We start from the raw sequence: 16,200 nt of genomic DNA, 5'->3' as shown, positions 1-16,200 counted from the left end.
CTCTCTCTCTCTCTCTCTCTCTCTCTCTCTCTCTCTCTCTCTCTCTCTCTCTCTCTCTCTCTCTCTCTCTCTCTCTCTCTCTCTCTCATATATATATACCGATGCCTTATACAGTCCATAGACATGTATAATCTGCTATCTTTAGCCGTTAAATAGATGGCTGTTTCTGTGTCTGAAACCACTGAAGACCTACCCTCTTCTTTCTCTACCAATTTACAGCAACAGATATTTTAGGGCTGCAGCTTATCAAATCATTATCAAAAAAAAAAAATCGACTAATTATTATCTCTTTTAATCAATACGTTTTTCTTTGCAAAATGTCAAAGGGCAACTAGAATTACCGCCTCGCATTTGTATGCCTCCGCCATCCAGTCATGTTGAAGTTTTATGTGAAATTGTCATATTTAGCATATACATTCCTGAGTTGTGTGAGGTCACAGTGACCTTTGACCACTAAATTCTTATCAGTATAACCTTGAGTGAAAGTGGATGTTAGGCCAAGTTTGAAGAAATTCCCTTCAGGCATTCCTGAGATAACACATTCACGAGATTGGACGGAGGGACGGATGGACCTGAGAACAGGCCGTTGCCGGCGTGGAGGCACCAAAACACCCATCACAATTCATCAGAGGAGGAGGTGATTTCATCGAAAATGTTTTCTCACAAAGACAAAAGAAATCTCACATTTGGAGACTAGAACCAGGACATTTTGGTGGCATATTTGCATGAAAATCAAATGTCTATTAAAGTATATGCAGGTGACCTTTCTGATCAATAGACAGCTTTAACATATTTACATACATATAACAACTGTTCTTCTCTGATGAAGGGATGGGGCCTGGTTATTCAATCCCCAGGAGCAATCTCGTTTGTATATAGAAAATCACCAGAAACGTTGAAGTGTATACCAGCAAATGCTTTGGCTGAAAATCTCTGTAAAAAAGAAATCAAATGCACCAACATTGTTAAAGGATCAGTTCACCCGAGTTACGAGAAACATTTTCTCACTTAGTGGTATCACCATGCAGACAGTTTGGGTCTTAGGCTTTGAGACACCCACTAGAATGTAGTTAAACAGACTTTAAATTGTAGCGCTCGCAGAATTGGCAATGAGTGTCTCCATTACTCTGGATAATCTGCAGACTTCACCGTCGAAAAAGCTTTCATTTGGTCTATTTCTCTGGTATAAAGTAGTTCCATATGGCAAGAGATGTGAATATCTCAAAACATTAAAAACAACATATATCTCAAAACCTGGGCGAATAACACCAAAAACCATCTGCATGGCTACATACCACTGGTAAGTGAGAAAATATGTTTTGGATGAATCGCCCTTCTGAGCTCAACAGTGTTCCTGTTCCAACATTCCCTTTCAGTTTTTTAACCAAATAGACAGCTTGTATGCAATATGCAACTCATAATCTCTCTTTTGCTCATCTGTCAGTCTGTTTTCTTCTTACCTGTACTACTGAGAACACATCTTTGCATCTGTAGCTCTCTCTCCACTTCCCTCTGTCCATGACTGGGCTTTATACCGTGGGGATATATCGAAACAGGAATGGCACAAAGGGGGGGGGGCGGGGGTTGGGTGTTCCTCCACAGTTTCTTAGTACAGTAACCCCCAACCATCTCCACCACACACACACGCACGCACACACACACACACTGCTTGCCATTTTCCCAAGACAAAAGAAAAAGAGGCAGCTAATATATTTGTGAGGGGGTGGGGTGGGGGGGTGAGTAGGAATCTGCTGCTAGGCTGGGCTTGGCAGACAGCGGCGTGTGTGTGTGTGTGTACTGTTTATCGTGAGTGGAGACAGGGGTATCACTCAGTGAGACAGAATATCTGGGTTCCCCCAGCGGACGCTCGTGCTATCACTGCACCACAACAGCACTGTGCAGCTTTGCAGCGTGCCCCTGCAGGATAGCACGGTGCAGCAGGGAAGAGCAACACAAACTTTGCAGCACAGGGCGACAATCTTGTTTTTCTACTCTCAAAAAATAGGCCTGAACTTCCCTTTAATTCCCGCTCTACCCTAATTATTTTCAAAGTAATCGTGGTGAGCTATATATGGTTGAGGCATATAGTGGGTACTGGGGGGGCTCATACTCTGTGTGGCTCTTTGCATGCACCTCCCCTTCTTGACCGCTCACTAAAAAAAGGGGGAAAACCAGCTTTTAAAAGCACATCAAGTGGATGGAATGATGTTAACCAGTTCATTATCAACGGATTAAATGCTAAACTCAGCCACAGCCATGGTGTTTCATTTTGGGTGTGAACTTCATGAGCAACGCTCATTTTTTCCCCCCATATGCTTGCAAATACAGAGGAGAGAGGCAGAGGAGTGTGGTTGAGATGCGGCTGCGAGGAGGGAAGGAATGATGATGGAGTAAAAGGGAATCGAATAAAATGCTGAAAATAATAAAACTATGAGGCAGCAAAAAATGCAAAGGAGCGAGGCAGACAGAGAGACTGACAAGAGTGAAGGTCTTAAAGGAGTGATGGAGGAGGTATTCCGGACACAACAGCAGGAGGGAGGGGGAAAAAATGGAGGGAGGGAGGGAGGGAGAGACGAGCAGCCCAGTTCATGCCCCTCTCCCCATGCAGCGAGGACTCCTCCCTGGGGGGACTCAGACTTTAAGCCCCTGCCCTGCTTTATATTCCCTGGCTACTGCAGCCAGATCAATCTAGCTAGCTACCCAGTGTAACTCAACCTAGTTCAGGGCAGCCGGGCCCCCAGGGCCCTCCGCACAGGGTGTAGTTTTAAGAGGAATAGAGGCCGGCAAATTTGTAAACGTACCACTGGTAAACCTATATTAGAAGCAGACTTTAAAAGGGACTATATCAGTGTTCTTGCATGTGTTAGCCCATTACTACAATTCACATATACTTCACATTACCGTCAGCTGTTTTCAAAGCTGTACGGCTTTAGATTTCTGAGTGTGTGTTTTTACTGTATAATCCATCACAGTGAACAGTGTGCCCGCTTTTATTTTTTGTCAAAGTTAATTTATTATTTCCTGGTAATGCAACTGCACGACTGATTTGAAAAGTCTGCGCTGCATTACCACACAAATATAACATAACTCAAAATAATGCAGGCAAGATGTTCACTGATGGATTACCGAACTTAAGATGAGTTTTCGTACCACATGGAAATAAATAGAAATCAATTAAAGCTGCCACTGAAGTTAAAAGCCATTTAAACACCAAAACAAACGATCACATCTGCACATCTCTGCGAGACCATAACTGTGAACTATGGCGAGCTCTGGAGCAGTGTGTCACACATGGTCAGCTAATGTGTACAAGTCATCAAAGGGCTGGGGACTCCAACCAGCTCCGAATTATTTTGTTCTTTCAAGAGGTTAATGGCCCCTCACCAGCCATGTAAACTGGTTTAACTCACTGTCTGTGACATCATTAATGTCACTGCTTAAAATATTAGAAGTGTAGGGCGAGAGCATTTTACATTCACTCATGATTCAAACTGGTGACCCTCAGGGTGAAATCTGGTGAACCACAGCTGGTCCTTCATGGAAGCCTTGGAAAGTACTACCATCAAATACTCAGAAATCTATACGTGTACTGCAAACAGAGTAAAACTCTGTCAGTTCAAAGTTATCTCAGGTTAAAAGTTTGTGCTGTCAGATAACTCGCCTAGGCTGCGAAAACTTAACGAGGACGACGTCCCGTGGTCAAACTAATTAACCATTTAGCAACATTTTGGGTGAAAGCCAGGATGCTTTTGCACTTCGGAATCCCTGAACAGCAACAACTGAGCACACGCCATCCACTGAGGAAGACCACAAGATGTCCTTGGAATATCTACAGAATGTATTTTTAGCTTCAGCGACACAGTCGTTGAACTGTACAAAACGTACTTATGTTTTGGGAATGCCAAAAGTGACACACCTTGTTACACAAACTACAATCTCTGAAATAGATCAACATCTGGTTCCTGCTCACAACATTACCACTTTATACTGTAATGGCAACTCCATATTACAATTGGGCAGTTAAACACAATAGTTCACATTAATAATGTCACACCTCACGGGATATTTTTCTCAAACTATGCTTGTATATGAGACTATGAGACCAACTAACGGCGGATCGGTTGAAATCAAAAGTATGCTTCGGGTAAAAGTTGATAGAGACCAGTTTCTGTTTGACTATATTTAATAACGGCAAGAAAACTGGCGTGTGCAAAGCTGTCTTTTCCATACGTGTCAAACATATAATGGAGTTTTAAGGCTACAGTGGTTTGCAGCAGGCAGGGACCCTGGTTATCCAGCCAGCACTTCAACAGTATAATGACACAGTCAGCAGGGCTACTAACACATCAGCGGTGGAAACCACAGTGTCTCCACTCACCCTTCCTTCACCTCTTCCTCCCGCACGCTCTCGTGCCCTCTTCATCACCTCCTCTCTTCCTTCCCTTCTCTCTCGTTCCCTCCATCCCCCACTCTCTGTCCTCTTTCACCTCCCTCCTAAACCCCCTGTCGTCATCTTAGATTCCCCTCTCCCCGCATACCCCACCTTTTCCTCACCCTTACCAACACCCCTCGTCCCCCCTCTCGCCCCCCTTTTCCCAATTAGTCTGTCTGTGTGCAGCTACCCAGCCGATCTCTGCCCATCCTGCCGGTGCTGGTTCGCTCACCCAGCCCCTCTGGCGAACATGACAAAGAGAGATCCTCAGTATTCAAACAGACACACACTGCTTTCAAATGCCGAATGGCAGGGTCGACCTGGGTGCAGCTTTAAGCAAAATATTCAAATTTTCAGCCTTTCTTTTTTAGGAATTTGCATGGATATGCATTCATTTGCAATGTGTAAAGGCACAAGGACAGCTGAGCCTTGGTTTTAGAGAGAGGGGAAAATAAATAAATAATGCAGAATAAAATGCATGATGGTATGAAACCTTGATTGGGTAGACTGGTGTATTAAAACTAGGTTCAAAACTGATAAAACATTGGCACCAAATAACTGATGAACTGATGACTATTATCAGTACATTTACTGGAAGGGGAGCGAGTTAGTCTGTGATCTAATATCCTGTAAGCACAAACTTCCTGAACAACTTCCTGTTTCCTCAGTGATCTCCAAACTGCACCAGATAAAGGTTACTGGATGTGATACTACAATGAGAAAGAAAGAAAGACGGAGAGAAAGAGACACACAGAGGCAAAGATATTAAAACACAGAGAGAGACAGTAGGGATATAAAAACAGTTTAATGCTTAAATAGGGCTTTTAAAAAACATTTAAACATTGTAAATCCTAAAGAAAAGGTAGCACTTGTTGTGACATGACGATCACTTTTTGTTCCAAACAATACGAGGGGCTGAATCCTATTTCTCAATTCTTTGTTGATTTGTAGACCTCCCGTACTGTGTGCACGCATTAACACAGAAATATGGCACAAGAGATTCATCTACTGTCAGGTTATAGACTACAGCTTAACAATCCAATGCTTTACAAGCATCAAGCAATCTATATGAGCGACTTCTTCCAATAACCTTCACCAGCCCACTATATCTTACTGAAAAATACCATCATTTAATAAGCCCAAGAAACATGTGCAGGTATACGGTGGTTACTGGAAAGTGCTGCATGAGTCATATTATAGCTACAAACTGCTGGACCACTGAGAGGCATGCATAACAACATAAACCACACTTTGACAATGCACATTTGTTATCAGAGTGCATGTTAGGAATGGCAATTATTTTCTTGCGATCACTACTTCTGCTAGAAATTGACAAAGTGATGGCCGAACAGAGCCACTGCTGTTCACAAAAACAGGATATTTACAAATTGGAACCAGGATTTAATCCCTGATTTCAGGGCATATCTGTGTCCGGAGCAGGACACGAACTCTTGAATCAGACTTCTCTCGGTGACCCCTGACCTCTGACCTTCCTGTCCAAAGGGCTTAAATGAAGATAATTCTCTGGTGGGGCTCAATGTGGTAAATGAATAGAGTAATGTCCATGATGCAGATAAAGGTAGAGTGAAACATGCGGCGTCAGAGAGAAAAGGAGACAGAAAATGACTGATAGAGACACACAGACGGACACACAAACAGAGACGGGGGGGGGATGGTAGCCAGATATAGAGATGGAATAAAAAAAAAATGAAAAAACCTGCAGAATCGTGAGGAGAGGAGCAAAAGAACAACAGGCAGAGGCACATACTCCTCTGGCCGCTGCAGACCTCGGACCCTGCAGCGATTCCTTTCATTAGGCTTTAATAGTATGCTGCCGGCTTGCCATTCTGACCTGCGCTCTGTGCCAGTAATAAGAATGGCCTTCAAAGCCGGACCAAAGCAACAGAGCTGCTAGAGAGAGGGCGGAAGAGGGGGGGGGGGGATTTTCACTCCCCTGCTTACTCTGCTGATAGGAGAGGGAGATGGGGGGGGGGGGGGGGAAGAGGGAGTTTTGTCTTCCTGGATTTTTTTTTTCTACTCCCCTCCACAAGTTTCTGTTCCCAGTAACCCATCTGCTGCAGAGCGTCTGTGTTAAGAGAGCTTATTTTGGTGAACAACGGTCCCATGTTACCGGTGCTGCTCTCCAGGAGGTGTTGCAGGTGACAGATTGATCTGCTGGCCTCTTCAAGCACATGCCAACACCTGGCAGGTATATGTGTTCTTATATCCATTTGTGTATGTTCCACCTCTATAACACGAAGAAACTGAAAATATGTTTCATTTTCAAATCTGCACTTCTGGACCCTTGAGGACATCACAGATGCCTTAAACAAGGACAAAATAAAGGCCTTAGCTTCGCCCTCCTGTGAAGCGCAACACCTCACATCCCCCCCTTGAATAGACACGTCACTGGAAGATTAGCATCCCAGAAGCCATTGCATTTACCCTTAGAGTTGTCCTTGCTCGAGTCTAATAAGGGTAGATAAAAATGCTGCTTGGAATTATTTTTCCTCTTTAGGCTACAATGCACATGCAATATGAATTCATCAATTTGTGTTAACAAGACGGATATCATCCCCTTAACCTCCCACTGTCCAGCCCCAAACTCCTTCCTCCGTCTATCAGCTGTTAATGAGTCACCTCTAATATAACAACATTCCACTGGGGCAGTATGTCGTCCATTGCACCGCACTCATTTATTTTCAGCTTTTTGCCACAACGGATGTATTTATGTTATGGGGTGAAGGGGCATATTGCTTGGAGAATAAGTATATGGCGTCAACAATAACAGTGTGCATTATTCCAGTGCTAATAACCTGTCCTGCTGATGTCCTTTCTACATATCACAGATGGGCTAAGACAGGGGAGAGCGGCAGTATTATGCCTCTGCCGAGATCTTCCACTGAATATATTACCATGTGATAGGGGGAGATGTCTCACTCCCCAACACACACACACACACACACTTGTAGTGTTGGGCCAAGAGAGCTGCATATGCCCCAAACATACAAGCATGGGCTTCATTAATGAAGTGCCAGGAGGAGAGGGAAAGAGATGGAGAGAGATAGAGCGTGTGTGTGTGTGTGTGTGTGCGTGTGTGTACCAAGCAGCCGGGGGGGATTTCCTTCTTTAAGCTTTCAGCTCCCACTGGGCTTAGCTCGACTGTATGAACCCTGATGTGGGCCTGCCTCTAACACATGGCGTCTCTCTCTCTCCTTCACACACACACACACACACACACACACACACACACACTCAAGCTCAGCAGGAGGGCAGCAGTGCAACACTGGCTCCTAAACATTTGGCTGTGGACGTCTCATTGACAGATGTACATGGGGATGTAGCAGAGGAGGTCAGGTCCTCGCTGTACACTCCTCTTCCTCCTTCTCCTCAATTTCTCCATCCTTCTGTGTTTGTCCAGCCATTGCTTCTATCTCCGTCTCTGGCTGGTGGCTGCTGGTACCGCCATGTATCCGGTAGTTAATGGGAAATGCACGCCAATTAAGCCACATCGTTGAATGTGTGATAGCTCTGTTGGCAGCCGCAGTGTGTGGTTCGGGTATGCCTGGCATCTGATACCGTAAATACGAGCTTCCTGCTTGACAGGGACAACCTGTCTCCGAGTGTGGATGCACTCTTTTCTTTCTCTGTGACTGCATCCATAATACTGAGGGTGTTTGGCAGCAAACACAAATATAATATATGAAGTAAATCCACCGCAGCAGTACAATAGTCCAGTTTGCATTAAACCCAACAAGGAGCTCTGACAAATGGATGTAGAGTTCAAGATTTCATTGTGAAACTAAACAAGGTTGAACAATGTTTGACCACACGACGACACAATCTCCCTGTTCCCTATTCTAAACTCTCTGTTCCCTTCCTATGGCCATGTGTGCAAAGCAGCTCTTTACTGCACTGACAAAACACACCAGGGCGAAGCTGGAGAGATGTGAGCAGCGGGGCGTAAAAACACTTCCCCTTACTCTCCTCTTGCCTCTCCACCACCCTTCTTCTCCCAGGAAGCCAGCCCAGAGGTCACCGCAATCAGGACCCATGAGCAACAAAAGGGCCGTACTTAGGCGCCCAGCTCAGTGCCCGAGCCAAAGGCCAGCGTAGTGGGGCGAGACTGTCCAATAGGCAGGACCCTGAAACACACCCCAGGGATCTGAGGTGAAAGGGGTTAGAAAAAAGAATAAAAACACTATCAACCCAGACACACACACACACACACACACACACACACATTCGCAAAGACATATACAGATCATATGAGGCCTTGTTTGACACTGCTGTCAGGGTGCAGTGGAGTGGAAAGATGAGACCCTGTGACACACTGAGACATCACACACATGTACACCAATACACAGACACACACACACACACATTTAGGCCTGCACCTCTCCACACACACACACACACACACACACACACACACACACACACACACACACACAAAAAAGTATGAATTTCCATCTTTCTCATCTCTCAGTTCCCCACACCTCGCTGTTACAGCTTCACAAAACTGCATCCAAATAGCTGGCAAAATGTGTTCATTCTCAACAGCTCGTCACAAAACATCACTACTTCTCCGTCTTATCTTTTGGGAGGATGTGTGGGGAGGTCGGCCCTTGTGAAAACGACTCTGGCAGAGGTGATGTACTTCCCTCTTCGGCATCATTTCCTTCACTGCTATCAACCAGCCACCGCCTTCCTCTGTCAACCACACTCCTACACAGCCTACACGAACATTACCGTGTGGTGTATTACGATGCCTACTTTATCACGTATTCTGTGGTGTTTCACACCGAAACTTGTCAATTTCTCAGTAACTGTGGAGACAACCTTATCACTGGAGTGACAACATTTTATGTTGGGTTTGTAGACCCTGAGGCCACTAACTTTAAGCTTCGCATGACAAAAATACATTTAGTGGGATTTCTGCAAACAAAACATTGCACTGAAAATCTCTCCCATCTGCCAAACTAACTCACTCTCTGCTTTTCACTTTCCCCAATTTACCATTTTGTCATGTCACATGCCTCTCACCTTGCTTCTATCTTTCTACCTCCCTATCCCTCCAATCTGATGACTTCTTTACCTCCTTCCAACTTTACATGTTACCATTTTTTTGCCATAAATCACCTTTAAAAATCATCTAGTCCCCATTCTGCATCTTCTAGTTCTTCTCCATCATGCTCTTCTTTGGGTGCTATACAAGGTCTCAACTGAGGGCCACATATTGTTCTCAAGTTAGCATCTCTGGCCCCCTGCTACCGAACTTCCACACCCACCTTGCCCCCTCCGCCACCATCACCCTCACCCACTATCTCCTCCTTTACTCAGGGTCAACCCTCAGCTCCCTCAGGGCTGCAGTCAGCGATCATGTCCACCAGCTCCTCTCCGTTACCTCAATCCCCCAGACCACTGCTATACCTCACCCACCCAATTGAGCCCCCTTCCCTGCCTCCCCCACCCAGGGCCTGTCCAGAGCTGTGGCCACCAATCACATCATGTCAGGCAGCCTGTCCTGATGGAATACGGTGTCAGAGCAACACTCAGAGTTGCCAAGGTTGAAGCCTCGAGAGACCCACTGCCTTCTCTTCCTCTCTCTCTCCATGTCTGTCCCTCCCTCTCTCCCTGTCTGGCTGATGACACAGTGGGCTTTTAAGCAGAGATGGATATACGGGACTACGTGAGCAGAAAATAAGCCAAGTTTAGCCGGAAGTTTTGGCATCCAAAAAAAATTGACGGTGGTTAAAAACTAAATAAGCACATGGAAAAGAAAATCTAAATAACACATTTATAAAAGAGACAAAAAAAAAATGGCGACAGCTAGAGTGATTTGTACATTTGGAAGACGGTCGCTAGAAGACTCTGCTTTATTCCCATATCTTAATTGCCAAAAGCAGACTGCATGACAGTAAGTCAAGACACTGACCACTCTCCGACAGTGAAGTGTGATACAACGAAATATTTTTACAAACTGAACCACCTGCCGTACATCAGGCATTGGTGTCCGTCCAACTAAAGGGCAAGAGCCAATTGTGAATCTCAATCATCATCATCATCACTTACTCGACCGAAGCTCATTAGTCCAAAATGCACACGATATGCTTAAAATAAGGGAACCACAGCGATCGCTCGCTCACCACCTACATGTTCCAAATGCAAGAAGCACATGAAGAAGGAAATGTAGGAAGTCACAAGAAAATTGCTCATGTTGAGGGGAAAAATACACGACTACATTCTTCACACAAGTTCCGGAGTGCAATAAATTTCAAAAATTGATTATACATATTAACGTATATACATTATATATGAATCAAAGCACAGATTTCCTTTTAAGATCAAATCACACCTACTGGAGCCTTGGTCTAAATGAAAAACAGCATGTTATATAGTCAACTCCACTCAGTATGCCGCAGGAAGATCAAAGGTTCCCTATTAACATGTGTGGAATGGCCATAGAGAGTTAACATCAACTTTAGTTCATAGCGGAGAGTAAAATCTATTCATTATTCGATATAGCCTTTATTTCTCTCCGGATTTTATGCTGCAACCAGATTGGAGGTTTATGGATAAATTGCAATTTCCTGCAAGTGTCTTTAGAGGGGAAATATGCGATAAGGTGTTTGGAAACTAGAAGGTTGATGAACCAGCAGAGAGCAAGTCATACAAAAGAGAACAAGAGTGATAGTTTTATTTAAAAAAAAAAAAAAAAGATGGGCATAAATACAGTTATGAGTGTGGAGACAGAAAGTGAAAAATGAAGTAAAGATCAACGAGAGCACCACGAGGTTGAACCAGAATGACACATAACGGTGATGTGCCAAGAAAGCAAACACAACCTTATCTCCCTGTGTATGCATGCGAGTGCATGTAAATGTATCATATGGAAGTAAACTGAGGGGAGAAGCCAACTCTAATCTGTAAGGAAGAAATGTGCAAGAATGCACAAATAAAGAAAGATAATTAGTAGAAAAAATAAAATAAAGATGATGGAGTGTGCAACTAGACACAGCGAGCAGAGTGTAGAGTAGTCAGTGTCTATTTCCTGAGTGTAACGATCCCATTTCATCCATTTCCATGGAGCATATGTGACGGTGTTTTAAACCTTGCATTCTCTCTACTGACCAGCAGGGGGCGACTCCTCAGGTTGCAAAAAGAAGTCGGATTGTATGGAAGTCTATGAGAAAATGACCCTATTTCTCACTTGATTTATTCCCTCAGTCAACATTGTAAAGGTGAGTTCATGGTCTCAGTCGCTAGTTTCAAGTCTTCTTCATTACAGCATGATGTTGATTCAGTAAATGATGGTCCCTTTTAGAGTCATGCTTACTGTGATTGACAGGTTGCTGCCGCTACCAGAGCCGCATACAGCGTCTCTACGTCACTCCTCCGCATTCCAAATATGGAAACTTACGTTCAACAGTCACGGTGGTGACTGCCAAATCGCCGAACTCGAGGCTTCATAGTTGACAGTCCACAAACCAATGGGTGGAGTCACGGTGAGTACGTCCACTTCTTATATACAGACTGTGGCCAGTGTCTAAAGCTGCACATTAGGGGAAGCTTCTCCACTGACAGCATTTGGAAATGTTTTTTTACTTCAGGAGGTAGATATTACTTTCACGACATTTAGGTATATGTCCAAAACATAGACTGACAATACAAAAACATGTGGCCATGGTCGACCAGTGTTGATCCATATTTCCTCCAGCAGGAGTACTGGGAGTACTGTGCCCCAGTTAATATGTATTTCTGCTCATAAAAACAAACAAAAGGAATCTGATTTCTCCCAACATATCGCTCCAGATCAGGGAATTGATAGAAGTACACTGAGTTTCCCAGGCTTGCAGCCACACCCTCTAAGGGATTTTCATTCAAATCTCTTTTTCCCAACAATCCTTTACATCATTTGTTGAGTTTTTGTTCACTGAGGTGAAACCCTTGTATATGTTGCCTATAATTTCTCTGTCACTTTAACCATTAAGAGCACCTATGAATATTTGACAACAAATGATCTGTAAATGTCTGTAAAAAAACTAATTCTGAAACATATCAAACTTCCAATGAGATACAATTTTATAGAGGAGGAATTTTCAATTTAGGTAGATTAAACAATCAGGTGAGAGTGAGAGCTGATGTACAGGACCCTTCCAGGGTCTGATGATTTAAATTGGACTTGTTTGTTTAACTTGTTTGTGAAACCTGTTAATCCCACGGTTGTCTGACAGCTGGGACAGTTAAATGTAAGGAAATGACATCATGACAGCCCAAAGCTCACTAAATAAACAAACAAAGACATACACAGACATGCATGTTAGAAAATTAAACATAATCAGATGCATAATAAATTAAATGGTAGTGTTGAAGCCTGTCAACCCTAAAAATGTGTATTTGCCTGGAGTGTTGGGCAAGGAAGTCCATCCGTGTGAGTAACATATCATTGTTAAACGCAGCAGAGTTGCTCACTGTAAGTTTTCAAATACTCGTCTGTATGTGGAACTTGCTAAGTGTTTATCATATTATCCTCTGTTCTCTACAGAGGAGTGAGCCCTCTATACACCAAACTTTGGTTATCTAAAACTAACTGGCAGAACCGTTTGTGTGTGTGTGTGTGTGCGCGCGCGTGTGCGTGTGCGTGTGCGTGTGTGACAGCATGAGTGTGCGTGTTCTGTCTGCTGTGTTTTTTCCACAACTTTGGGATGAGATCTGAGAGGAAACGGACAGATTTCCATCTGTCTGCTTCATTTGCAAAAAAAAAAAAAAAAAAAAAGCCCTTCTTGCGATTCAAATATATGCTTTAGCCACCTCTCTCTTGCCCTCCCTTTCTCTCTCTCTCTTCCGACTCTCCATCTCTCCCTCTCTATCCAAGTGGCATCTGTGGATGACCAGGGCATCAAGAGTCTCAGGGGCCGAGGGAGGAACAGAGGGAGGGTGAGGGAAAAAGAAAGGAGAGAGAGAGAGAGAGGGAGGGAGAAAGAGAAAGAGAGAGAGGGGGAGAAAGAGGGAGCAAGCGCCTCTCACTTCATATTTCCCCAGCACCACCCCGGCGTGCCAGCCAGCCTGCAGTCTGTTCTCCTTTGAGCTTTCTATTCTACCACAGAACAGAAAAAAATCAATCCATATTTCCATAATCCACACTCCTGTCTGTCTGCATGTCTTTGCCTCCCCCCCCCCCCTCCTTCCATCCCTCTCTCTCTCTCCCCCGGGGTAGACTAACCCCTCCACCCCGATCCTACGGCCTACAAATGTCATTACGCTGAGCAACAATAACGGCCTAAACAAAAGGAGGCCTTGCTCTGTGCTCTGAGCCCCTCTGTAGAGACTGTTGGCTGCTGCTGCCATATGCTGGCCAGCTCGGGCCACAGAAAGAGATATAGACTGTGGCTACAGAGGACTCCAGCCTTCAGCCCCACAAAGGAGGAAAGGAGCCCTAATCCTGGTAATGAGGCCCGTGAATACAGCCTTTATGTATACGGGGGAAAGGGCCAATCCCTCTGTACACAGCAGGCTAACTAGCCATCTTAAGGGCCATCTTATCCACACAAACGATCTGGTCAACAACAGAATGAAAGAAAAGTAAGGTTGTGGGTGGGATAAAAAAAAAAAAGAGGATGCGGCAGGCCCATGACAACACATACACTGTGTTAACACTACTTTTTTTTTTTTTGTTTCTTCATCTATCTCGGGTTCAGCTGCTCTTTTTTTTTTTGACTCCTTTTCCATCACTTCCATTTCCTGCGCCTACCTCTGCAAGTCTGTAATTTGTTCACACTCTGGTTCCCTCACTCCCTGTTCTTCTCACTTTGATTGCATGCTCTGGTTCTTGTGGGGTAGGCACACATCGCCTGAAGCATCTCGAGCCCGTTTATTCCTCAAAGTGGATCAGAGAGGCAGGAGAGCCGTTTAAACTCACAGGCTCGGCTGCTGTGTTGAGAGATAGTTAGCCTATACGCACATATTGTTTTATTTGTCTCTTTTTCTTCTGGTTGTCCATTTTTCCCTTCAGCCCAATTGTGCTGCTGCAGTCATCTGTCGAGCGTTTAGCTCCAGGACCTGTTTTGTGCTGTGGCCACTTTGGGCACAGAAACAATATGTTGCATGTCTTGTTTTTTGTCTGTCTACTCTCATTCTTAAACGAAATAACTGCCGGTAAAAAAAAAATCCCACACACACACACACACACACACACACACACACACACACACACACACACACACACACACACACACACACACACACTGCCCAAGAAGCCGCAGCAGCAAGAACAGGAGTCATGGAGTCATCACATGTCTGAGCAACAACAGGAGAATGAGTCAAAACTAATCTACTTACAGAGTGATGTGCACAACATGGAGATTAATACGCATATTATTACAGGCTATGTGAGTGTTTTGATCAGGCTGGATCTAGACTGTGGTTCTTTGAAGGTGAAGCCAGAGATAAATAACAAAGACGCCCTGCTGAGGTGCTGTACTTTTCTCAGGGTAAAGAGCAAGGCTTTTAAATAAAAGGGATATCAATTCAATTTTAATTATTCCAAAGATTTCTTTGCGTACGTGTGTGCACATCGTCCCCTCGAGACAGCCGACACGATTTCTGATTGGCTAAAAGGATCATTTGGGCTTATGACAATTTGCGTCTTATTAGGTGGTTTTGGCCATCGTTTCTATCGTTAACAATAACATTGCACGCAGCAAGTTAATTGAAGTGACATCATTAAAAAGAAGTCAGATGGGACAATACACATTTAACAAGGATATAGACAACAGACTGGTTAGACGAACCCCCAGGGAGAGACAACTAGGGATGCAATCTAACTTTTTATCTCCTGTTAAATCATTTCAATACTTTAACTGAGGGTATCCACCAATACTTGCTCAAACTTAAAATCTGTATACCTCAATTCTTCAAACTTGTTGGATCCATTTTCATGTAAGGCAACATAGGGCCAGGGATTACTTTGGAGCTAAAACAGATAGCAGAAACACTGATCTGTACTTATCTAATGTATCTTATTAACTGTAGTTATCTTAGTTACCTATGTACTTACTAAACACACACAATAAGGAAGTAAGTAAGTAATATATATATAGAGTTCAGTTTTATCTCTAAATAAAGTGGTTTCAGGAATTTGGCTTCTGTCTGTGCTTGTGTTTCTTAACTTTATATTAACAATGTTATGATAATCAATACAAATGATAAACAAAGATTTAAAAACAATATGTGACGCTGAGGTGTACACAACCCTGCAATACTTACCACTGACTGCTTTAGGAGGAACATGGTGTTCCAAAAAAGTATTGCAAAACAGCTGCAGATTTGGCGTTCAGATTGAAAATGAACGTGATAATGCTATACATGTGAAACAATGGGAGGCAGACACAGTAGCACAATGAGAGAGAAAGCAAGAGATGCAAAGAGAGAGGAGAAAACAGAGGTGTGCATTCCTGTCACGGTTGCATGATAATTACTGATTCGGCGGTTATTGAAGACCTGCTCACTGCTTTTCATTACCAGCAACAGACGTACAATGAGACAGAGGGAGACAGGGGAGGAGGAGGAGAGAGAGAGAGCACTGATAGGGATGAGGAGGAGAGTGGTGGTGATAGGTGTTGGAGGGGGGGTACCACAGGATGGCAGGGTGAGTGAGGGCATTAGGTAAGGAAGGGAGATGGGAGAGGAGGAGGTAGAGGTTGTCTATAACGGTGAACTAGAGAGAGAGAGAGAGAGAGAGAGAGAGAGAGAGAGAGAGAGAGAGA

The 16,200-nt window shown here is 44.0% G+C and overlaps 1 protein-coding gene across 2 annotated transcripts in view; it reads right to left on the bottom strand.

Moving 5' to 3' along the window:
• Positions 1-16,200, bottom strand: part of dennd1b (DENN/MADD domain containing 1B) — a 101,447-nt gene that overhangs the window by 64,488 nt on the left and 20,759 nt on the right. The window lies entirely within an intron of this gene.

Source organism: Anarrhichthys ocellatus, unplaced genomic scaffold, assembly GCF_004355925.1.
Source record: "Anarrhichthys ocellatus isolate YVR2014 unplaced genomic scaffold, GSC_Weel_1.0 scaffold22, whole genome shotgun sequence".
Classification (NCBI taxonomy): domain Eukaryota; kingdom Metazoa; phylum Chordata; class Actinopteri; order Perciformes; family Anarhichadidae; genus Anarrhichthys; species Anarrhichthys ocellatus.
This window is presented reverse-complemented; position numbering and strand designations above follow the sequence as displayed.